A 25987-nucleotide genomic window follows, 5' to 3' on the forward strand; every position below is an offset into this window, starting at 1 on the left:
AAAGTTTCTTGAATGGTTTGGGAGGCAGTAAAAGTACAATTTTAAAACAGACTGTAATATATCAAGAATGTATGTTGATAGCGAGTTAACAATGAAAATGATAATAAAGCTGAGAATAAAATCAATTCTATAAGCACTCGATTAATGCAGAATATAAGCAAGAAATGATGGAAGATGGAAAAAAATGTAATGATTAGAAAACTAATAGCAACCCAAAAAACTTAGATCTAAACATAAGACTAATTAATTTAAATGTAAGAGACAAACAAAACAAACACTGTCCTCCCATTGTTCATCGATTTGCTCAAATGAGCCCAGAAATGTCTCCATTTTGAGAGTTGTTGTTACCGTGACATATTCAATATACCAAACACCATAACAACAAATGTAAGAGAACAAAATAAAATAAAAATTCAGACTACCATATTGGGAAAATAGATATTTTATATTGTAGTACACACATATCATGATGAAAACATTAAAAATATAAAAAAATACATTAGGCCAACATTAAAACATAGAAGGTTGCTTTATCAGTACTGAACAAAAATTTAAAGAGACTATAGGGTAATACAATGGCCTTATAAGACATAGAGGAGGTAATTTTAACAGAAAATAATATAAATGAGAATGTTAACATATTTTGACATATATAAAATAAATGAAAAAATAAATATAATTGCAAAGAATTCCAACTTTAATTTTTGGTTCTGATGATCAAACCTAAGGCACATGTGCAAGACGTTATTGGTTGAGCTGCATAAAAGACACTATTGGTTGAGCTGCATAAAAGACACTTCAGTATAATATATTAAAATAGAAATTTATTTAAAACAGCAGTGATTTGCTGATGGGGAGATAGTACAAGAAGGCTGGGCACTTTTCTTGCACACTGTCAATCAGGTTTAGTTCCTGCCATCTGCCATCCAAAATAAAAACACAAAATAAATAGAAGGAAATAAAACAGCAGTGACAATAAGTGCCATTTAAAAAGACACAAACTATGCCATAAGTTAAAATGTGTAAATGAGTATGTAATATGGTTCTTTTCAGTGCACAAGTGAATATTTACTTAGATTATATTCTGGACTATAACAAGTTTTAAAAGCATTTGTTATTTAAATCATAGATAATATGGTCTCTGAACACAAAACAATTCTGAATCAATAAAACGTAGATAAGGAGAAAATTACCATTGTTAAATACTTAATACATATTTAAAGGCAAATAGAATGCTTTAAATCCTTTACAAAAGAAGATATCCAAATGTCTAATGTTCACATAAGGGATCATGGAATGATAATTAAAACCAGAGTTAGGTCTGATTGCTTAAAATTACACTGCATCCTCCTCATCCAAATATAAACAGGATATATAGTCTCAATTTTTAGGTTAGATGTGGGAGGTGCATTCACGGCTGTGTTCTCAGTCAGATAGTTTGAACTGGTCTTTAGGATTGTGAGACTTAATGCAAAGTAGCAACAGAAATTTATTTCAGCATAAATGAGGATGAGGTGACATTATCATAGCGGTCATGGTCATAGTCACGGTCCTCCCGTTATTCATCCATTTGCTCGAGCGGGCCCAGTAACATCTCCATCGTGATACTTGTTGTTACTGTGTTTGGCATATCGAATACTTCACGGGTAGCTTGCCAGGCTCTGCCGTGTGGGTGAGATACTCTTGGTAGCTTGCCGGACTCTCCGAGAGGGGCAGAGGAATCGAACTCGGGTCGGCCATGTTGGCTGCATGCAAGGCAAACGCCCTACCACTGTGCTATCATAGCAAATACCTAAAATGTTATTGTTTCACATATCCTCACAACATGTTCTTTTATACCTGTCTTTAAATTTTGAGATAATTTTAGTTTTTAGTGTTAAAGATCTAGTTATTTCTTATGGCTGTCCATATTTCCAACTCTGTTTATTGAAGATGTTTTCCTTTCTACTTTGTATATTCTTGTATGTTCCTTTGTCATAAATATATAAGGATTTATATCCAAGATCTTTGGTTCTTTTATACTAGACTACATGTCAAAACTTTTACAATTTCATACTGTTTTGCTCATGATGATTTTATAGCATACTCAGATATTTCTTCCTGTTTTTTTCCCCCCAAATATTATTTTTTTTTACTGAGGGGGTGTGGATGTACTATCCCAGTCTTCTGTGGTACCATAGAAATTTTAAATTAAAAAAAATCCCTGATACATGCCATTTGGTATAAAATATAGTAAGTATATAAACTGCATCAGGTGATAGAGCAATTTTAAGAATGTTTATTTTCTTAATGGATCAACATAAGATAGCTTTTCATTTCTTTGTATTTTCATTATATTATAATTTTTTTAGAGTTTAGTGCATGGAATATTCGAAATAAATTTCATATATTTATATTTCTTAAAAGCATTGTGTATGTATTTGCACATATTTAAAGAATATTAGGATATTAGGTAACATTTCTTTTCTTTCTTTCTTTCTTTCTTTCTTTTTTTTTTTTTGGCTTTTTGGGTCACACCTGGTGCTGCTTAGGGGTTACTCCTGGCTCTGCACTCAGGAGTCACTCTTGGTGATGCTCAGGGAACCATATGGGATGCTGGGAATTGCACCTGGGTTGGCCGTGTGCAAGGCAAACACCCTACCCACTGTGCTATCACTCCAGCCCCTAGGTAACATTTTCTAAGTATGCAAGTAACAATTTCTAATTATCAAATTGTCTAAAACATTTATGGTATGTTAAAAGTTGAATTTTGAAAGTAAACCACATTAACAGAATGTTCTGATCCTGCATCAGGCTGTTTTCACTGGGGCACCTTGGAGAGAGCGGTTGAGTTTCCCTCCCTGTCCCAAGCAGCACCCTGGCAGCCAAAAACCTCCAGAAACCAACCACTGCCATGCTCAAGGCCACTCTCCACCCATTATCCACTCAGACAAGCTTGACCCAAGAGAGAACCATCAGAAATACCCAGGTATGTGGAATCCGTAACTGAGATCTCCAAGCCCGCTCAGGACTGGGCTCCCTCCCTCCTAGCTCCCTAGTTTTCCAGTGGCTTGGCAGTCACACCCACAGACTTCCCTCTGCCACATGTATTCTCATCAATGGCCAAGATTAGGAGACTACAAACTAACGCTCCCAGAAAAGAGTGACTCAGAATTTCCTATCACACGCGGCGGCATTCACAGCCATGTGACCTCTTATACTCTAGCTCATTTACGTAGCAAAAGTAGCACACATTTGTTTGGTGTTAACATACCTGTTTGTATTCTCTTATATATGGCTTTAAATGGCTCCAGAATGGAATATAACAACCTTCACACACTTCCCTCTTATGTAGTTGGAAGGTGCTTGATGGTTGGATTGGTGTTTGAATATTATCTGAAATGAACTATTGTGAACTACTTCATGAAAATAAATATATAAAATTGCAGAAAGAAAAAGTGAACCACATTATGAACAAAATAATAGATATATATTGACCAATGTAGCAAATATTTATTGCAATATTGGGAATATATTTAATTACTTTAATGAGTATAAGCTATAGAATAAAAATATAATTAACTCCCAAGAATAGTTTCCAAGTATAAGAGAAAATTTTAGGAAGTGTAAAATTCTACCTAATTTATGCTAAAATATTAAATTTTGAGATTATTTACAAAAGTGAAAAACTAAAGAGATAAAAATAAAGTTGGTAAGTAACTGATGAATAAGTAGAAATATACAACTAAGGGAGTCCAAAATATACAAACTTTTTTAAATCCTCATTTCGAGTATATTCTCTAATAGAACTATATTTGAATAAGAATTTCATACAAATAGAATGCATGCCTTTACACAAGAAAGCAAGGAAGGAATATTTTATGTTATACAGAACAGAAATTCAGTTTGTTCAATCAAGGTAAGTTGCCTCCCCGCTACTTATTCTTTTACGTATTACAAATGTGTCAGTCAGTTCGGTGGATGCCAACAGTCACACAGCCTGTCCGGTTAGTAGTGTGAAGTACACGTGACTGTTATTGCTGCAGGAGTGGTGCTAATGCAGTCTTCATTGCAAAGATATGATTGAATTTACTGTCTACTCTTCAATGTTTCCACTAACCATTCCATGGCCTCATTCAGACCAGTACCTTTGGTTGCAGAAGTTTTGAATATTTGCCATTTTGGGTCCTTCAAAGCAGGTAACCCAAGCAAATTTGCCATCTCTGAGGGAGTCATGGCCTCTTCCATGTCCTGTTTATTTGTAAACCCCACTAAAATAACTTTCCTTAGCTCTTCCTCCTTCAACATGGCAACCAACTCTGATCTGGAAATGCCAATTCGGTCTCGATCACAACTGTCTACTACATATATGACAGCATCTGTGTTTGAATAGTAACATCTCCAGTAAGGCCTGATACTTATCTGTCCTCCTAAATCCCATACTTGGAATTTAAGATTTTTATATGTTACCCTCTCAACAATGAATCCAATGGTCGGAATTGTAGTAACGACTTCTCCAACCTGCAATCTGTACAAAATTGTAGTTTTTCCTGCTCCGTCTTATCCCAAAATTAAGATCCTCATTTCCCGGGTTCCAAACAGACTAGAAAGAATACTGGAGAAAAAGCCGTCCATGACGGCGGTCCCTGAAGACGGTCACGCCGGCCGGGTGTGTTGCTCGGGCTCAGGCACGATTCCCCGGGAAGGTATACAAACTTTAAGTGAAAGCATGTGTCAACAAACAAGCTGGGTAAAGGAAGGTAATTAGTAAATGAAATAAAAATTAGTAAATAAAAAAAATTGAATTTGGACAGGGTTGAATTTAATGTTAGTTTAGGCAACTTTTAATGTGATAACCAATTGAAACTTTTAAAATGCAACGTTAACTATGATTGAAAGTATAATTTCAAAAATAAACTTTTTTCTTTATCCAAAGTTTTCATTCCTCTATTTTTCTTGGAGCAGATGGGAATTGAGTTGGTTTGGGGCCATACCTGGTTATGCCTGTCTTATTCCTGCCTCTGTGCTCAGGAATTGCTTCTAGCACTGTTTGGGGGGGGGTCATGGGGTACAGGGGATCAAACCTAGGTTGGCTGTTTGCAACCATTACATAAACATTTGCATATTGGAGTTTTTTATAGTCATAGATATTTTGTAGCTTGGGAATGATTTGATTAAAAGGGTATATGCTTTAAGAAACTGTTTACCCAAGTGAGCTTATAAATATAAGTATAATTTAATATTTTAAAACAGAAAGAAAATACAACCGACAAATATTTTTAAACTATTGGCTATTATATTATTTTTAATAATTTGACAAATTCAAACACATTAAATGTGACAATATTTTAGTTTCATGATATAAAAATAAAATATTTTAAAGCATAAAATATTTGTGATAAAGTTAATGCTCTATTTAGTTGTTTTAATAAGTAGAAAATGGCATTTTTCAAAGATCTAATTGCAAAATTTTATAAAATATTATTCATTAATTTTATATATGATCCAATTGTAATACCTTTGTACCAAAACTGTTAGTAACAAAACCACTTCTACAGAAATATATTGTTTCTTATATCTTTTGAAAAATATAGTAGTTTTAAATGAATAAAGTTTTATTATTTCTTTAACAGCTGAGCAAATGATTAATTTTCAGAATTCACTATACAATCAGACTAAAACTTTGACAGCCAGAGTTAGTGGGGCCAAATGTTGCTGATAACTTGATTTCTCAAATAAAAATAAACAACATAATAAACAACATTTTATTTCTCAAACACATCTAAAATGCAAGAAAATAACTTCCAGCAAACTATCTCCTATAAATAGCACGTAAATGAATCTATCCCATCACTATCTAATTCTAAAATCTTATTTTATTTGTTTTTGTAGTCTTAGGACCCTGCTAGGCTATGCTTAGGACTTACACTGGCTCTTTAGTCAGCAATCACTCCTGGTGGTGCTCAGAGCACTGTTCGAGGTGCTTGGGATCAAACACAGATTGGCCATGTACAAGGGCAAGGCAAGTGCCTTACCAGCTGCACTATATCTCCAGCACAAATTCTTTTGTTAAGCATTGAAATTTAAAGTCTTCACTCAGAATCCATCTGTCACATAATCTGTCTTCCTGTTATTCTGTGTAAATACAGTAATGCATTTACAAGTCTCTTGATAATAGCATGTTCTGCGAAAACTGACTGAATCTTTTCGATGATCATAAACTCATCAAGACGTATATGTTTGCCCCGTAAGAGACATATTTCAATATGTTCTCTGCTTTCCTACTAATTCTAAAGAGGAATGTTAAAATATCCTCTTCTTAAGACAAAATGAGCTCACTTATCTGTGGTATATAGAATAACCAGAGAAGGAAATGCAATCTAGTAATGGGGGTATACCTACATCAATCCCTTGACCTGAGAGTATAGGAAGGAGAAGGACAGAGAAGGAAAAAGAATTGTGTGTGAGGGGAGGAAGAAGATGGGAAAGTGAAGTAATGGGAGAACCGGGGTCAGGAGCCTTGGCTACACCAGTGATATGGGAGATTGCAATAGATAAATATTCAAAGCACAGACTCAAAAATACTGGAAACATGAGATCTCAATTATAAACTCCAAACTTTGAAATACACCTGTCACATGCTAGGTGAGGGGGGATGGGAGAAAGGAGGGAGTATGAGGGAGGGGAAGGGGTTTGGCACCCTGGGGGAGGGAAGTTGAGATATTGGTGATGGGACTGGTGTTGGAAGATGTATGCCTAAAACTCAACTATTAATAACTTGTAATTCACGGTTCTTTAATTAAACAAAAATAAATATTTTGAACTGAGACAGTGGTAGCACAGCAAGTGGGACTCTTGCTTTGCACCTGGAGTTGATCCGCACCACAGATGGTTACCACTAGGAGTGATTGCTGAGTGCAGAGCCAGAGCTTACCTGAGCACCACTAGGGGTAGCCCAACAGCCAAAGGGAATAAAGTATGTTCTTACTAATAATTCAGGGAAATATTAAGTTCAGAGTCAAAATGAGCTTTCTAGAAACCTACTGCTCTAAAAACCCACTGGCTTTCATAAGTTTCTATCTGGGATGCACCTCGCTACTGTCTAAATTATTACCTCTTTAGAACTTTAGGCAGTAAGTAGAAAACTTTATTTTGTGTGTTTGTTTGGAGGCCACACCTGGAAATACCCAGGGCTGATTCCTGGCTCAGGGATCACTCCTAGTGAGGGTTGGCAGACTATGATGCAGTGCCAGGATTGCACTGGGGTTGGCCATGAGCAAGGCAAGTGCCCTACCCACCATACTCTCTCTAGCCCTAGGAAAAAAAATGTATTCCTTGGTAAGTATATTCAATACTATTTCACATCAATTAGAAGCAACCACACTATAGAGTAACTAACCTATTTTACATATTAAATATATTATATATTTCATATTCAATTATATATTTAAATCAAATAGTTTAATAATCACAACTCAGTGGACTTTAAATTTCTAGCTACAAGAAAACTTCATAATAATTATATGAGAAAACACAGATCAATTTATCAAGAAGGATAAAATTCCTACACAATTGCAACAGCTCAAGCAAGGATGTACTGAATGCAACTCTGTAGCCATGGAGTGATTATTTTGACACTTTCAGCTGTTTAATATCATGCCTGACTGCCCCTTTCTGGTTGATGATTTTCCTTTGTCGGATATGGCAGGCCTAAATGAATTTGAACCCTTGTGAATTAAAACCCTCTGATTCATTTACATCAGCTAAAACCCCTTATGCTCTAAGCAAATGTGTCTTCTTTTTGCAATGCATTGGAAGATATGTATAATGACATGTGAAAATGTAATATTCTTACAGCTACACAAGGACAAAAGAACTGATTAAATGAAAATAGAATAAAAACAGGAATGTAGTAATATTATAAATAGCCATCAACTTTTTTATTGGCAAAAAAATAAGGAATTCATTTTTAAATATACATTTTTTCCAAATGAGAATTATTTGAGAACCAGCATGAAAGATAAAATGTCTTCTGGAGCTAAGCAAGGTACATACATGAGTGAGTAAATGGTGACTATCAGAAAAGTAACTATGCCTTGAATAATATTGGAAGAACTTTTTGTTTAGTTTTGATTTCTTTTGGTCAAGCGAACACCCATTATGCTCAGACTTTTATCCTGGTTCTGTGTTAGGGACCAGTCCTAGAGGGGCTCAGGAGACAATATTCAGTGCCTAGAACTGAATTAGGTTGGAACCATGCTAGACAAATGCCTGGTCCACTGTACCAACCATCACCTTTTTCAACGGATGAATTCAGTTCATCCCTTCCTCATATTTTATGAGAAAATCACCATATTACCATGGTTCTGATCTCTTGCTGCCACACCAGGCTGCTTCACTAGGGAGGGTTGAGTTTTCCTCCCTGCCCCAAGCAGATCCCTGGCAGCCAAAAACATCCAGAACCCACTCGCAGCCATGCTGAAGGCCACTCTCCACAAGCTCGGATGAGCCTCACACATAAAGGAACCGGCAGATGAACCCAGGTGTGCGGGACTGGGGCTGAGATCTCCAAGCCTGCTTGAATCGGGACTGGGCCTTCTCCACCCAGTTCCCCAGTTTTCCAGTAGCTTGGGAGTCACACCAACAAACTGTCCCCTGCGCCATGTAATTTCATTAATGGCCAAGATCCAGAGACTATAAAACAAAGTTTCTGGAAGAGAGCAACACCTGTAAAAGTGATTAGAGGCCACCCCAAAAGCTTCTTTTTGTACATAAATATATGCACATTAGTACAAAATTGATTACCAGCATGTATATAATTTGATTAAGTTCTATCACCTGGCTATCTAGATTCATGATGTTGAATCTATCATCCCAGGAGTAAAGAAATCAGGGGGTTGAGTAGTAGTACAGCAAGTCGGAAGGGTGTTTGCTTTGCATGTGGCTGAATTAGATTAGATCACAGCCTCCCATCCCATACGGTTCTCCGAGTACTGTCAGAAGTGATTTCTGTGAGTACTGTCAGGAGTGATTCCTGAATGCAGAGCCAGGAGTAACCTCCTGAGCACCTCTGCTGTTGCTCTAAAACAAACAAAAGAGAATCCAGATTTCTATATATTTACATATCTCCAATTCTTAAGTAGGACCAAATTTATCATTTCAAACTACAGGTGTTTATCTACTAGGGAAAAATATATTATTCTAAGTTTGAAGATGAGAAACCAAAATTGTAGAAACAGTCTAAGATCATAATATATAGGTGATGAAACTTGGATTCAAACCAGGGTGGACCAGCCCCAAAATCGATGCTGTTAGTATTATTTTACGTTTTTATTCAAAAATTGAGTGATGGGCTGGAGAGCAAGTACAATGCATACAGTGAGTAGGACTTTTGACTTGCCTGCAGCTAATCTGCCTTTCATCTCCTGCAACCCCATATGGTCCTACAAACCCTGCCAAAGTCTTCCCTTAGCACAGCGCCAGGGGTATGACCCCCAAAACAAAAACAAATTAAAAAAATAAACTTAATGGACAGGCAGGATGGTGCACCAAAATAAAGAGTACAGCTACTATGTCTTTAACTATTGATAACAGAAATCACAATAATAAATCAATAATTTAATACATGGAAAACTTCAATGGGCTGAATTGGTGTGAAAGTCACCATGACATTATCTCATCAATAAAGATTTTATAATCAGTAAAATTAGAATTATTCTTAACCCTGATTTCATTAGCTCCAGACAAAGGGTCACAGTCAGATTCTAGCGTGAAACAAAGCCCATTCTTCCTTTTTATCACAATGGGAATGTATATTAAGCGTTGATGATAGCTACAGCTACAAGAACACATTTTATTTGTCCTTGACGAGTTATAACAGAAAATTTTAAAAGCATATTTGAAGTCAAAGGGAGAATTGATAGAATCATTAAACAACTACTAAGACCATACAAAAATACTTCCCCAAACTTTTAGCAATTAAGTCTATTAGATAAATGCCATAGGTGGTAAAATGCATTCTAGGTTTTATTGGCCAATTTACTCCAAGCTCACACAGCCAATTCCAGATGAAAAGGAAAACAAGTTATTATTATAGTGTTAAGTCAGAAACAAGGTTTATATTCTTTAATGATTTAGATAAAGGACTAGTTTAAAAAGAGATCAAGATTTTAAAAAAATCCTCTGAAGTGGCTCCAGTGTAATTCTTCATCTGGCATAAAGGATTCTATAGTTTCATTTCTTAAGCCTATAACCTCATCTATCCAATCATGAGCACATTACTATGTGATGTCAGGCTCAGGATTCCATAGTACATGGTACTACGGCACTAATGACATCTAATCATGAAATCTACAAATCTGTTATTTAATATTTAATGAAACTTATTTCTCAGCTGAATTTGATCATATGAATGGCATTCTTCACTCTTTCCTAAGGGCAACTTGTTCTCTCTCTCTCTCTCTCTCTCTCTCTCTCTCTCTCTCTCTCTCTCTCTCTCTCTCTTTCTCTCTCTTTACTCCCCCTCCCTCCCCTCTCATGGGGAACTCCCAGCAGCACTATGGAAGATAGTGGCTCTACTTGTGATCCTTGCCAATCAGTTGGCAGTTCAATGCAAGAGACCACGGACTGCAGTGTTGCTAGGCCTGGGTGGTACCTTGTGGGACCAGGTACTTTGGGGTACCTCCAAGGTAGGCAGCTATACACTGCAGACCAACCACATGATGCTAAGAATCAAAATTACTGTGACTCACACAGGACATACTCATGCCTAGCATAGTACAAACAGAGAAATAGCACTCTCTCCTAGCACAAGGTTGAACTCATTCCATATTCGCTTCCTACATCACTGTTTTATTAGATAAGGTTGCCTGGGGGGAAGGAAGGCGAGAGCAGTAGCTGGTGGTGAGAAGCAGACACTCTGTTCGTGGATGAGATATTGTGTTGGAATGATACGTATAACATTAACTTAACAGTACTGCTCATCATGGTACATCATGGTATAAAAATAGGGAAAAATTATTGAGTTGTTCAATTACAGGAAGTTACAATTTAATTGCTGGAGAGATAGTGCTGGGGATAAGGCTTTTGCCTTGCACATGGATGATCCAGTTAGATCTTCTGAATCTCATATGATTTCTCCAAACCACTGCCAGGAGTGATTCCTAAACTCAGAGCCAAAAGTAACACCCAGTACCAAGCACCACTGGGTGTTGCTCAATGCCACCCACTCCCCATCCCCCTCCATACACACCCGAAATGAAAGTTCCAACTTAATAAGTTCTTACAAAGTAAACACACCTACGTGAATTCCAACTAAATTATAATGCAGAATAACAAACAAATCAGAAGTCTCCTGTAAGCATTACCCCTTTTCTCGCAAAGATAAACATATCCCAACTTTTCTTAAGTATAATTGCTTTGAACTGCTGTAGAACCTCAAAGTTTCCCCTTTGTGTTTATCTTCTTTAATTTAAAATTATCTTTTGAGATTTATTAGTGATATTTGAAACATTAGTTGCTTTTCTTCTCATTGCTGTAATTTATGAATATAGTTGATGAATATTTCATAATTTACATGCCCATTGTACTTTTGATAAGCAGGATCATGAAATGCTAGGTACTATTAGAAGCCATAAAAGCTTAAATATAATAAGATTAATTTCTATATTGGAAATACCTAGAGGCATCACATAATAGGCGTCAAAACTATTGTTTCCAACTGCATAATTCACCAGATTATGCCAAAAGGTTTTCAAATAATTTAGTGTTCTCCACTTTTAATGAGGAATAGCTTTCTTCCTCAGGATGAATATTGCTCATCCAGCCTCAAATACTCATAGAAAGAGTTTACATAGGGTTTTTGTTGTTGTTTTGAGAAACAGTAAGCATGTATATTTCTAAATATATAACAAGTTTGAGGGTATATGGTAAAGGTAAAGGTAAAGGCCCTCCCGTTGATCGTCGATTTGCTCGAGCGGGCCCAGTAACGTCTCCATTGGAGACTTTGTTGTTACTGTGTCTGGCATATCGAATACTCTCGGTAGCTTGCCGGGCTATATGAGACACGATATAATTTATTGGGTAAAATTTATTTTAGATCAAAACTAATTGTTTTTCACCATTACATGTTCTTTAATGCTTTCCTCTCTTTTACTTGGAGGCATGTATAGATCTAGTTCCTATAGATTATCTCATTGGAATTAGTAAAATCCTCCTTTGTCTATTGGGTTAATGAAACTCTTATTGCATCTAGAAGTATAGGACGTGCTTGAGTTTCATTTAAAATAAAATAGACTTAAAATTTACTCTGATTTTATATCTTAATTCTATGGAATTCAACCATACAGTTATTATATTAAGATAGCCATAATACTTATAAAAGTGTTTAGTTGGTGGAAAATGAATACCTAAAATAATCCTCTCTTTGTCATTTAAAAATGGGAGCAGGTACTAGAGTGATAATACAGTGGGTAGGGCGTTTGCCTTTCACGAGGCTGACCCGGGTTCAATTCCCAGCATCCCATATGATCCCCTGAGCACCACTGGGAGTAATTTCTGAGTTCAGAAACAGGAGTAACCCCTGTGCATTGCCAGGTATGACCCAAAAAGCAAAAAAAAAAAAAAATGGGAGAAAATCCTCAGATTTGTAATTTGTTTCCTCTGACACAACTTCCATTACATGCTGAAACCAGATAAATTGACTCAAGTTAAGGGCACACAGTGATTAATAAATATATTTTAACAATGAAAGCATCATTGGCATTTTCTATTTAGAATTCACAATAAATTGACATTATACAGATAATTCTTTCTGCTTATACATATACATCTATATACATACCCATTTACATACCAGTTTTCTCAGTTTGTAACTCTTGAAATTTATATAAACACAATATATAACATGTCCTTCAATCAGAGTGACATAGCTGAGAACAAGCCAACAAGCCACCATGTCATCTTACGTATTTTGATCTCTGCATAAGATACTCTGTGAACCCATGGAATGAGGTGTGCAGAATTCCCTCCCTTCCTGATAGTCTCACCTGCTGTCTCACTCAGTCGCCTCTGACATATAAACACCCAGCCCCACAGTTCCTAAATTATACATACAGCCACATACACAGTCATGCAACATCTCGAATTTCACAGTACTAACAGCCCAGTAGGAACACAACAAATCTGATGAGGTAATTGCATAGAAGCTTACCAAGATCAATGAGCAATAACAATAACAGACAAGGCTCACCCGGAACTAACCAGCTCAGTAAATCTTTAGACAATGACTAGTGACATCATTGTGACACAGCGGTATCACAGTTATCACAAATTGACTTTTACTGATCTAGTTTTTGGTAATTCCATCTGTCATTTCACTGTATTAAGGAATAAAAAGTAAATTTATGCCTGCTAATGGGACAGACTTGGGTGAAGGGTGGGAAATTGAGGACACTGGTGGAGAGAAGTTCAAACCAGTAGTCAGATTGGTGTTGGAAAATTGAATGCTTGAAAGAACTGTATTGTGAACATTGTGTAAATCACTGTGTTTAAATTTTAAAAAGAGTAATGGATCAGGACAGATTTACAAAGAGTAATCATTTAGGTTATTTATAATTCTGAAAATGTTCACGCTTATTAAGCATTGCTCGTTCTTTAGAAAATATTAAATTTCAATTCATCTTTCTTATAAGCCAGTCATGTTAAATTGACATTAAAGATACATTTTCCACTAGGAGCCCTTAAATTCATTGTGAAGTAATGCACATAAAGTAAAATATAAAGCAAAACAATAAACATTAAAGCAGTGCATGAGTCGTCATGTTAATAGGAGAAGCAGTAATAGTGGCAGGAGGTGTAATAATGATAAAATAGTAGGAAAGGTAGGTCCTGTTGAGGTGTTGATCCAGAATATACCTCCTTTGGGTTCAACTTCCAATTCTGCTATTTACTGATAAGTTTTTTAGTGTCTTTGTGCTTTGCTGTAGAGTCTTTGAAAGAGAAGTAATAACATGAACTATTAAATGCATTCTGATTCTATAAAGCTCCTATAGAGGTGTGTTTGGCATAGAGAAAATTCTAAAAAATAATGCATTTGTTTCTATTTCAGGAAACAATGCTTATATGTTAGATACAGATATTGCACCAATGCCCTTAACAATGTCATCTCGCCTTTACAAAGCCTTCTGACTTTATATTTGTATTTTATCCTATCAAATTTTATAAAGGAGAAAATCAAGACTGAAATAGTGCCATATTCAAGGTCATGCAAAGAGTAATTTGTGGGATGGAACTGCTCTGCTGGTTACTCATATTTCTGAACCATGAGCTGTGACATCTCAGAGGATGTATCCACTGACGAGTCCCTGGGAATTTGAAAACTCCTTATTTAAAGTGGTTGTTCTGATTTAGAACCTGAAACAACAGTACATATTAGTTGGGGCAAATAAAAGAGAGAACTTTATTTAATGCTAAAAGAATGACATAGTAAGGACTTTATATGAAAAACCTCGGTGATTTTTGCAACAAGGTGAAGTTTCCTTTGTTATTGGTGTGCAGAGGACAAGACACAGTGAATGTTGAGGTGGCAATTCATATCTCAGAGATCATAGTGTAAATTTACAGTTGAGGGGGCTGGAGTGATAACACAGCGGTCAGGGCGTTTGCCTTGCATGCAGCTGACCTTGGTTCGAATCCCAGCATCCCATGTGGTCCCCTGAGCACTGCCAGGAGTAATTCCTGAGTGCATGAGCCAGGAGTAACCCCTGTGCATTGCCGGGTGTAACCCAAAAATAAAAAAAAAAATTTACAGTTGAAATTCTCTGATTACAGTTTCTACATGTGGCTCGGATAGGAATCAGATATGATCAAATTTTGAACTTCTTTCTAAATAGGTTATCCATGCTAGTACTTAATCATTTAAATATCTTCCCTTGACATGACTCTAGGTCTAATGTAAGTGATTTAGATAAAGCCTCTTCCCCTATTGTAATCCCTTTTACAAGATATCAAATTTTTGGAATAGAGAACAACAGAAGTTTCTGAAAGCAAAGTGAAAGGTTACCAATGATAGGCGATCCTGTGCAGTAAAGAATATTCATGCTTATCATAGAGTAATAGAACTGTTTCTTCCTACCACAAGAATAAATATATACTACTTAGAGTGCAGTCATGTGAATCTTACATACAAACATACCATTGGGGTGACCTCTGACATGTTTCTTTAGTATCCACCATTAGTCTTAAGGCATTAGACTTTCCAATTTCACAAATCTAATATAGCAGATAATGCTAAACACTTTCTTCCTGGGATTCTATGGTTATCAGGCATCACATAATGGGACATTACCGACTGCATCTACATAAATTTCTCCTGCTACACATTATTCCAATCTGCTCCCCAGTTCTTTTTCAAGAGATCTAGCTTATATAAAACTACTCCTAAACAGGATACTTATTTCATATCATTTCCTTTTATTGCTTCCTTACTGAGCTTACATACAGGTAACCGTTTGTTTTGAGGTCACACCCTGTGGCGCTCAGGGCTTACTCCTAGATCTACTCACAGGGATTGTGCCTGTTAAGGCTCAGAGAGCCATATGGGATCCCTGGGATTGAATCTGGGTTGATCACATGCAAGGCAAACACTCTGCTTGCTGAACTATCTCTCTAGTTCTATAGGTAATTTTTTGAAATAGATGATGTATATTTAAAATTTTAGGTCTTCTTGGTGGTTTGACTTTGTTTTTACTGGAAAAGTTTTTTGGCCACACACTTGGTGCTTGGATGCTATGCTGGACTCTCTACTTAGGGATCATGGTCACTCACTGCAGTGTTTGGGGGCCATGCAGTTGATGTAGGGTGCCTTATATTCTATAACTTTTATTCCTGCTTTTCATGATTATCAACCATAATTATAGTGATTGTGATTTTTTGGTAATATTCACACATTGGATATACGTAGACAAAGTAGCCTGGGGTTAATTTGGAAAGTGACACCACATTTTACTTTTAATTATCAACCTGGAAACACATAGAGATAATTGTCTTTTCCTTAGAGCCCAAATAATTATTTTACAGACAGTAAGACCCAGAGTAATGAGCCTACAATCACAGCCCCCCCAAAAAAGTGGCCAGAAATGTACAAAGAGCTCTAAATGATAATATATTAGTATTTTCCCCCATAATTATTGTGCAGTATACAAGAAAATCAATGAGAGAAGACAGTAGCAGCTACCTGGTAATCATCTGCGCTCTTATGGAGCTAAATACCATCTGGTACACATTCTTAATATTTCCTCCTCAAACACCTTAATAAGCTGTACCATTGACATACCATATGTCTCTCCTGGATAGTAATAACTTTATAAAAGAAAACCCAAAACATAGCTGACATGTATACTAACGAGGCATGCAAAACTTACATTCATGCTATCATACGGATAATTCATTTTGACTTTACAGCATTTCAGTTTGCTGGTTTGCTTTAAAGATATATCACAGTTCTATTGTAACACAGCTGACTATATGAATTTAAGTATAATATCTGTAATACCATGCCTGCCAAGCCAAGCCACCAGAGATAAATTGTGAAGCCAAATGAATGAATATGTTACTAAAATTATAGTGATTTCTATTTCCACACATTTTATGAATCACAGGGATTTTATGTATTAAAATCACTTGTCACTGTCACTGTCCTCCCGTTGTTCATCGATTTTCTCGAGTGGGCCCAGTAACGTCTTCACTGTGAGACTTGGTTGTTACTGTGTTTGGCATACCGAATACGTCACGGGTAGCTTGCCAGGCTTTGCCCTGTGGGTGAGATACTCTTGGTAGCTTGCCTGGTTCTCCGAGAGGGGTGAAGGAATCGAACCCGGGTCGGCCATGTTGGCCACGCGCAAGGCAAACGGCCTACCTGCTGTGATATTGCTCCACCCCATGTATTAAAATAGTTATTTTTATTCAATATGTTTTATTGTTTTAGATATTATCTTATGAAGGTCAGGGTCAGAAAAGTAGTCACCAAATCCTTTCCCATATTATGTACATCAACAATAAAGAATTCATTGATATATGCCAACCTTGAATAATAACTAGAACATAATAGTTGCACAATGAAAATGTGCATTGAATGAAGGAATACATTTGTACCATAATATCTTTATTACTATACATAATCTTCTTCCATATTTTGCTGGTGTTTTACATTACTAGTCTGAAAGTAGCAATGTCAGGAATAAGCTTCATGGATACTCATTGTCACAAATATTTTTTCTTTAATTCAATACAGCTGTTTTTTTTTTGTGAGCAAGCAGTATACTTAGTACAAGGGAAGGGAGTGAGGTGTGGAAGATTCCAACTACCTCCACCTTATTTTCAGTAGGCAAAATTTAAATGCAGTATTATAATAGAAATAAATAGTGACAGAAAAGCATTCAGTAATTTTGGCTGCATTGTGATCACCACAGAAAGAAAATGACTTATATATCACTTTCTCTCAAGTCATTCTCTCAACAAGTATTAACAGCATATCAGGCAGCAATATTTCTATAAGGCTGTCAATTAAGAGCTAATAAAATTAATTAAAATTTCATGCTAGTTTGATTGTTATTTCTTCTACAAAGGGGTTTTGAAACAATGCTAAAAATAACTGAGTGGCAAAAACATAGGAAGCTGAACATTGGAAAACAAAATTGAGTTAACGAATAGCAGTGTACTAAAACATAAGATGGAACCCAGAAGAATTTCTGGCCAAAGATGTGAACACTTAATCAAAGAGTCTGTAGGAAAAAGTATGAGAAAGAAGGAGCAGCAAAATAGTACAAGGACGATGGAGCATGCTTTACAAGTGGCTAAGCCTGATTTGATATCTGCCACAACATGGTACCCCCCAGTCATCAATAAGTACTGGCCTGGAAGTTTCCAACTGTCATTTGGTGTGACTCTGGAGCCCCCTGGTATCCCCCAGCACCTCTGGCTCATCTTGGTAATTTCTGGATCTGTAGAAACTGACCAGCACTGCATCCTCAGGGCCAAACACTGAAATGTCTAGTATTACAAGGAGTGACCACCAGGTCCCTGAGTACTGCTTGGGAGTCCTCATACAAAATATAGAATACTCAACATTCCAATATTTTTTAGCATAAAGGAGAAAATGCTATTTTCTTTGTCTTATAAAAAATGAAGTCATCTGAGAATAAATGCTTTGAGACTTGAAAATTCGACATGAGTATTGATGCAAATATGGGCAACACCAAAATGTGATCATGGATAGCAAGATATGTTAAGAGGAGAGCTTTAGGCAAGAGCTCTACTAGAAAGAAATACTTGTTTCTCAGTTCAATATTCTAATCTCAGCCAGCTTGCTGGTGTGCCGTTGCTCTCAAGGTCACAGCTAGAAGTACAGTGTGAACAGAAGGAATTCTGCTGGAGTGAAATGGGCAGGTATAGCCTTAGAAAAAATGTCAAAGAACTCCACAAAATAAGACACAAGAATTCAGAATTTAGTATTAAATCATTTTTGTGTAAAATGGAGGAAACTGTGAAATGCTCACCTTATTTCAAATTAAACACTTAGATTATTGCAAAGCTATTGTACATCCAATACATAGGTATCAGGCCAAAATTATAAAACTCACTCAGGATGATGAATGAAAGCTTTTCATTTTTATTTTTTTTTCAAATTTATGCAAGGAGGAGTAGGTAAAGATACACCTAGCTGTGCTCATGTATTACTCCTGGTTCTGTGCTCAGACTCTTGGTGGAATTCCTGAGACTCCAATGAGGTGCCAAGAATTGACCTCAGTGAGCTGCACACAAGACAAGTGCCTTCCCACTATGACATCTCACTGGTCCTGATTAAAAGATGTTTTTGGGAAAATATTTATCAGTAAAGCCTAGGACTGTTACCTGCAACTACACTTTCAGATGAGTGATTAATGTAGTGAGTCACTTCATACAACAGTGACATCTGCTGTTCATGTCATAGATTGACTGTGTCATGTACTCTGAGGGAATAGCAACAGTTTTGGGAAAGCATACAGAAATTAAAACCCAAACCCAAACAAAACAACACATTAAAAACCAAATCTGAATATTCTGAGCTTCAGCACTTCCTTACAAACAAGTCACAATAATCTTATTTTTGAAATAGTGTTTCACACATAATGATGTTAAAGAATAAAACTTAGTGTACACAATAAATTAACTTTTCTAAAAACATTCAGATATAGAAACATATGTTACTGTACATGTTCATAGTAACGTTTATTACAAGGCATATATATGCATTATGTATATTATGTATATATATTATGTATATATATGTACATAATATATATGTACTACCATGGATAGATATATCCATGGTAGTTATATATAAATGACTACCATGGAGATATATATATATCTCCATGGTAGTCACTTATTTCTGAGCATTGGGTGCTAGAAAGCAGAAAAACAAACAGATACAATAATGATATTAAATTTAGTATTATTAACACCAGAATACAAAGAAAGACCTCTAACTTTAACTCATATAACAAGTTATCACAAACAATAATAAATTGAGTGAGGACTGAGAGATAGTAGAAAAGTGAGTACGGAATTAGACTTGCACATGGTTCAACTTGTTTCGATCCCAAATATTGCTGAGTTTTTCTTTAAACCTATCCAGGAGTGATCTTAGAGCACAGAGCCAGAAGGAAGCCCTGAATACTGCCAAGTATGACCATAAAACAAAACAAACAAAAAAAAACAACTGAGTGAGAAGCACTTGCGGGCAATCAGAATTTGATAAAAAAAAAAAAAGTACTGACAAGCTCCTAATAAATCATTAAACATCAATAAGCAAATGTACAAATCCAGAAGATGATCTCTAACATTCAAAAATGCTTGAACTGGGTATGAAGAGAAAGCACAGAAACTGGGACCAGGTTAATAGTATAACAGGAAGGACACTTGCCCTGGTTGCAGCAGTTCTGGGTTTGACCCCCAGTACCACATATGTTCCCCTGAGCACTATCAAAAACTAAAGCCTGAAAACTGAACCAGGAATAATCCCTGGGCACCAGGTATGACCCCAAGCCACCTTCCTCCTTCCCCTCCACCAAGAAAGAGAGAAAGAAAGAGAGGAAGGAAGGAAGGAAGGAAGGAAGGAAGGAAGGAAGGAAGGAAGGAAGGAAGGAAGGAAGGAAGGAAGGAAGGAAGGAGAAAAGAAAAGGAAAAAACACCTGGGAAGAGGAAAGCACTAAGAACTTTGGTGGTGTCAACAAAGCAGAGAGAGAATATCCCAAAAGCTTTCACTTGGAAACAGTGTATACGATCTCAGAAAGCATCTTAAACATTTAACTTCTGACCCTCAATAATTATTCTTGGAGGCAACAGTTGTATCGTTAGCAACAGGACACTGGCAATAAAGCTGGTAAGATTGCTGGTAAAACCAATCAGACTGGGTTCTGGGAATTGGAACAACCTAACCCCATTATACTACAAATATGTGGCAACTGGCTATCAGTATAACAATTAAGAGAGCCCTTGGGGGTGTGATGCTTCAGCAACTTTCCTCAGTTCTTTTCCCTGTCCTTTAAGGAACTCCCACTACCAGCTTATGAAGGAAATTTAACATTCCCATATGAGGATCACTAAAAGATTTTGCTTAGCATCCACGAAAGTCACTATAAGAACAAAGATAAAAAGGAACATATCAGTCTCCTATTCACCAGAAACAGGGTATCACAAGCAAAAACAAAATTGTACGTTAAATCTCCATGTATATCCTGGAGCAATACCAGATGAAACATGGAAATGACATTCATACAAGTGAATAAAAGACTAGCTAAAGAAACCATGACATAAAACAGATCCTTTGGGAAGAGGTAGTGAGAGGATCTCTCTCTCTCTCTCTCTCTCTCTCTCTCTCTCTCTCTCTCTCTCTCTCTCTCTCTCCTCTCTCTCTCTCTCTCTCACACACACACACACAAATTGCGAGTTAAAAGAAAATACATATCACAACAATGATATAGAACAAAAAATTAAATCCTCTCTTCCCTCCATTGAAACAGAATAGGGCAATAAGTGAGTACAGAGGTTAAGGTGTTTGAATGAGACTGGTCAGATCCCCAAACTGCCTACATTTCCCTATATACAGCTAGGAGCAATCTCTCAGCACAGAGCTAGGTGTAAATCCTGATGATTGTTGGGAATTGTATAAAAAAAATAAGACAAAGAAACAGACAATGAGTTAAAGAATATAAAACAGAATTGGAGGGGGGGAATGACCACTATGAGTCAAACATAGATAATATCTGCATACCAATTCATTCTATCAAAATGTTCAATTCCAAGATATATTATTGGACTTTAATGAGAAAAGAGCTTTATTTAGGTGCTTAACTTAATAAATTAAGTTCCATCACTTGCAAGAAAAGAAAACCAACAGCCAACAGAATTTCCCAAAGCAAATGTTGATGCCTGAGCCTGGGAGAAAATGCTCCAAGTTAATCAGAAGATTATGGCTTTATCTTGATGCTCCCAAGACATCCATCAACTATAGACAACCATAAATTCAGAGAACACAGCTTACAGTACAGTTTCCTTCAGGAATTTATTGGAGGACAAACTTTAGCCAGCCTCTGCTGATTATGAGAAATACTGTAAGATGAGAGTGAGCAAGGAATTCATTAATCTGTAGACTTAAAGAGAAAGTTGTGTGTAAAATGCAAAATACATTTTCGTGACAATTCTGATGAAGTATCAATGATCCAAATGTAATAATTAGCAGAGAATGAAAATCATGGAAAGTAGTATTTGATTGCTTCGAATATAAGAGCTGAGGCTGACAGAATACTTCTTAAGCTCACCCATAAAAATAATAATAATAAAATACTAACTGATAAGAAGAGAAATTGGCCAATGTCCAATTATAAAAATGGAATAATACAGAAGTAAAAAATTAAAAAATATTTCATAAATTGATTTTATTACCATAAAATAGTGGAGGTATATCAAATATTATTTTTTAAAAAATGGGAGGAAATTTAATATAGATGGAATTAGTGCTGTAGCACTGTTCTCCCATTGTTCATCGATTTGTTTGCGTAGGCACCAGCAATGTCTCACAACAGATTGTGAGACTTGTTACTGTTTTTGACATATCGAATATGTCATGGGTGGCTTGCCAGGCTTTGCCTTGTGGGCGAGATACTCTAGGTAGCTTGCTCTTTGAGAGGGGCGGAGGTATAAAATAATTCATGTAGAGGGATTTGGGGGTTGGCTCCGAGGGTTCATTCCATACCTAGAATTGCAGCAGGCCCTGAATTTGAGCCAGGCACTCTGGCTGATGAGGAGCAGCTGGTCAGATCCACAGGCACATCTAGGATGATTCTCTACTCCCAACGAAAGCTGATGACTAGAAAATACCTCTCACTTAGAATAAAATAATCATTGAAAATACTTATTAATATCAAAAGTAATATTAGATCTATAATAAACAAAACAATTCCCCTGAACATATGTTTAAATGCTTCTAAATATAAATAAGACAAAAAATAAATAATCTGTCTGGTTGTATAGCATTTTGTTCCTTGGTTGCGCTCTTTATCCTTTTTTAAAAAATTCTTTTATTTTCTAGAAAGACGGCTCAAAAGACTGAGTATAAGCTTTGCATGTGGAAGGTCCAAATGATTCTCGGCACTACTTGCTTCCTAAAGCACCTTCTGGAGTGAGTCCTGAGAAAATTACAGAAAATAAGCCAAGAGCACTGCCATCTGGGTCCATCAAACCGAACAAATGAAGATAAAAATTTTCTTACAGGGTTAGGAAGATAGGAGATGGTCAATGCTTGCTTTGTCATGACATATTCCAGCTTAATCCTCAGCACAAAACATATTTACCCAATCACCTTCATGAGTGATCCCTAAGCACACAGCTAGGAGTAATCCTTGAACACCACTTGGTGTAACCTAAATTCCACAATCCCCCAAATCTTTCTTCATATGTCTAAAATGAATTTGTTCTTATTCTGAACATTTTAAGCATTGGTTATATTTTTTTCTGTATTTGCTACCTGCCTCTCCTCCATCTCTCTCTCACTTTCTCTGTGTCTCTGTCTCTCTCTGTCTCTCTCTGTCTCTCTCTCTCTCTCTCTCTCTCTCTCTCTCTCTCTCTCTCTCTCTCTCTCTCTCTCTCTCTCTCTCTCTCCACACCAGCAGTGCTTGGAACTTATTCCTGGCTTTGTACTCAGGGATCACTATGGATCAGGGAACCACACAGGGTGCCAGAGATTTAACCAGGGTGGGACAGGTATGAAGTAAGTGTCCAAACAGCTGTACTAATGCTCTGGCCCCTTGCTGTTTCTCTCCTAATATTTATTTTCTTGGTGGTTATATGTTATTCAGTTTTAACTGAGTGAGAAACAATAGGAAACAAAAAGTTGCATATTGTCTCTACACATTTGGATGATTTTTCATAATTCCTCACATTTTTAAGTGTCTTTGGAGACTTTACTTCTTAGTTTATTGCCATTTTGAAATAATGTGAAGAATCGACAAAAGGAACTATAACCTACCATATGGAAGTAGATTCCACCTCATTTTCTTTAAAAAAAGTTATTATATCCAGACAACTTATAGAAAATAATGCAGATTTGAAGACATAAATTTCCCATGATATGGGAAAAATTATTTAACAATACAGGTCTCTATTTCAGCTAACACAGAAGAGATATGGTTGACAGAACAAGAAAGTTGACAGTAAAGAAATCACAAAGAAAGATATCTCGACAGATAATATAATTCATTCTCCTCCCAAGAGGGGAAATTTTATATTAGCAAAACTTCAAACAGGTATCACTTTCACCTCAGTTAATCCACAAAAATTGAGTCAGCAACATCTTGTGATCAACCATATCAAAATTATTTGATAGATGAAACGCCATTAATAGCATGAGCAGTTATCCATCACTTAGTAAAACTCCATCCATCACCCACATACCAAACTCAATTCTCCTTTACACTAAGCACACTACACTACACTGAAAACTGTTAACTTCTGATAATCTAAAAACTTTTCTTCCATCACTGTGTGATCACATTCAAAGAAAGGATACTGGAGCTTAGGGATTGCTCAGTGTAAGCGCTGGTCTTGTAGGCCGCAAATCTGATGCTGGCACTATACCACATACTGCATGCAACCCTAAAATCCCAAATCCACATCCAAATTGTGTGTTGTTATATGCTGCAACCATGTGTGTATCAAATTTTTGCAAAGAAAAGGAATGGGAAAAATTTTTTAAGAATACTGAAATACTTGTTATTCACGTACAAGCAATATAAAAAAACAGTAGGCAAAAAATAAACATAAAATAATTACCCAAATACTCATCAGCATTATGTAATTCTCATTTAACTGACATAATTACATTTAAGTAGTCTGTCAGACAAATACATGCTTTTATATATAGTTGAGTAATATACAACACCATTACATATTTAAGTAAAACCAATAAAAATTGAATCTTATGCATAAGATTATGTATATTCTAGAATTATAGGTGAATGACAATTAAAGATATCAGAAAGAACCTATTCTAAATACAATTCAAGTAGTCATTCTAAAATAGAAGCCAGTGATTCTATTGATGAACAGTATTATTATTATAATAACACAGCTGGCTTCTTTTAAACTTTCACATGATGAATTTCACATGTTTTACTAAAGATATCTTTGGATCATTACTGACATTTATAAGAAATTAAAAAATACTTGGTAAACATGATAAATAGTTGGTAAGTATTACGAACTGGGAGGTAGAAAGGAGTGTTTTTGCTTGTTTGTGTTTTATGGTGCTAGAGACCAAACTCAGGGCCTCAAAGTATTTAAGTACATGTCCTCCATATCCCTGGTCCCTTGATTTTTTTTAAAATATATAATTATTTACCAGAGCTAGAGCTTAAAAAAGCCTGTTCATTCACTCAATGCCTATGATTTAGATGCATGAGTTGAGTAACAATTCAACATGAAGCAACCCACTGTTTCCTTTTAAATTATATATTTTGTAGAACATATATACACACAAAAAGCTAATGGTGATGAAAATATTAAGTGAGATGAAATATAAAGTCTATGATGAAGACTTATAAATATGTGTTTGTATAGTCAATAGTTTTCCATGAACATATTTTTTCATAAATTTTCACCTCAAGTAAATGAAATTTTCATTTTTGTAATATATTGCATATTAAAAATGAACTGTTCTTTTTATTGATTTTGAAAGCAACACTTCCAAGTATGAAAGTAATAGCTTTTTGATTGATTCAGTCAGGATGAGTTAGACGTTGAGAAGAAAGGGAGAATTAATCAGAAAGGGCTGATATAGAACCTGTTTGTAGTATAGATTTCCATTTTTTGTGTCATTGTTCTCTTGTTAGAGACCTGATGAACTGTTTTTTACCAGGTTGAATGATGAAATGTATATGATGAGAAAGGCAGCAAGCAAAAATAGTTAAGAATTAAGTCTATTTTGAAATTAAAAGTAGAGATCACATTTTTAATGTGTCACAGCATTCTGAATTTAATAACACTTTTCAAAGTAGGGCACTTAGTTAAATAAATGCTTATATAAATAAGAGATAAGAAAACAAAATTAAGAATAGAACATAATCTGGCTTTTACAAAGAGATGGTCTTGGAAATTTTCACACAAGTAACATCTTATATCAATCAAATGACAAAAGAGGACTTCTTTCTAGATTTCACATTGAAAACTACTTATTGTCTTTATTGAGTGAGTCGGGGGACATATATAAATTTCTACTTTTGAGCAAGCACTGGAAGGACACTAAGACACAAGCTTTGATAATAAAATCCTTTCCCACAATATGGAATCTAAATCAAGCAAAGAATGCAAAGTTATAGGATGCCCAATTCATCTAGAGCAAACAGTTGTGTTATTCCAGAGGACGTTCATCAAATAGTAAAAAACAAAATAAAGGAGTTGAAATTTTGCCAAA

General features: G+C 35.9%; 1 protein-coding gene and 1 pseudogene across 1 annotated transcript in view; both read right to left on the reverse strand.

Moving 5' to 3' along the window:
- GPC5 (glypican 5) overlaps window positions 1–25987 on the reverse strand; it is a 1003796-nt gene that overhangs the window by 382325 nt on the left and 595484 nt on the right. The gene's annotated exons all lie outside the window — the stretch shown is intronic.
- LOC130019156 (ADP-ribosylation factor-like protein 1) lies at window positions 4069–4614 on the reverse strand (annotated as a pseudogene).

Source organism: Sorex fumeus, unplaced genomic scaffold (genome assembly GCF_029834395.1).
Source record: "Sorex fumeus unplaced genomic scaffold, SorFum_2.1 ptg000008l, whole genome shotgun sequence".
NCBI classification, from domain to species: domain Eukaryota; kingdom Metazoa; phylum Chordata; class Mammalia; order Eulipotyphla; family Soricidae; genus Sorex; species Sorex fumeus.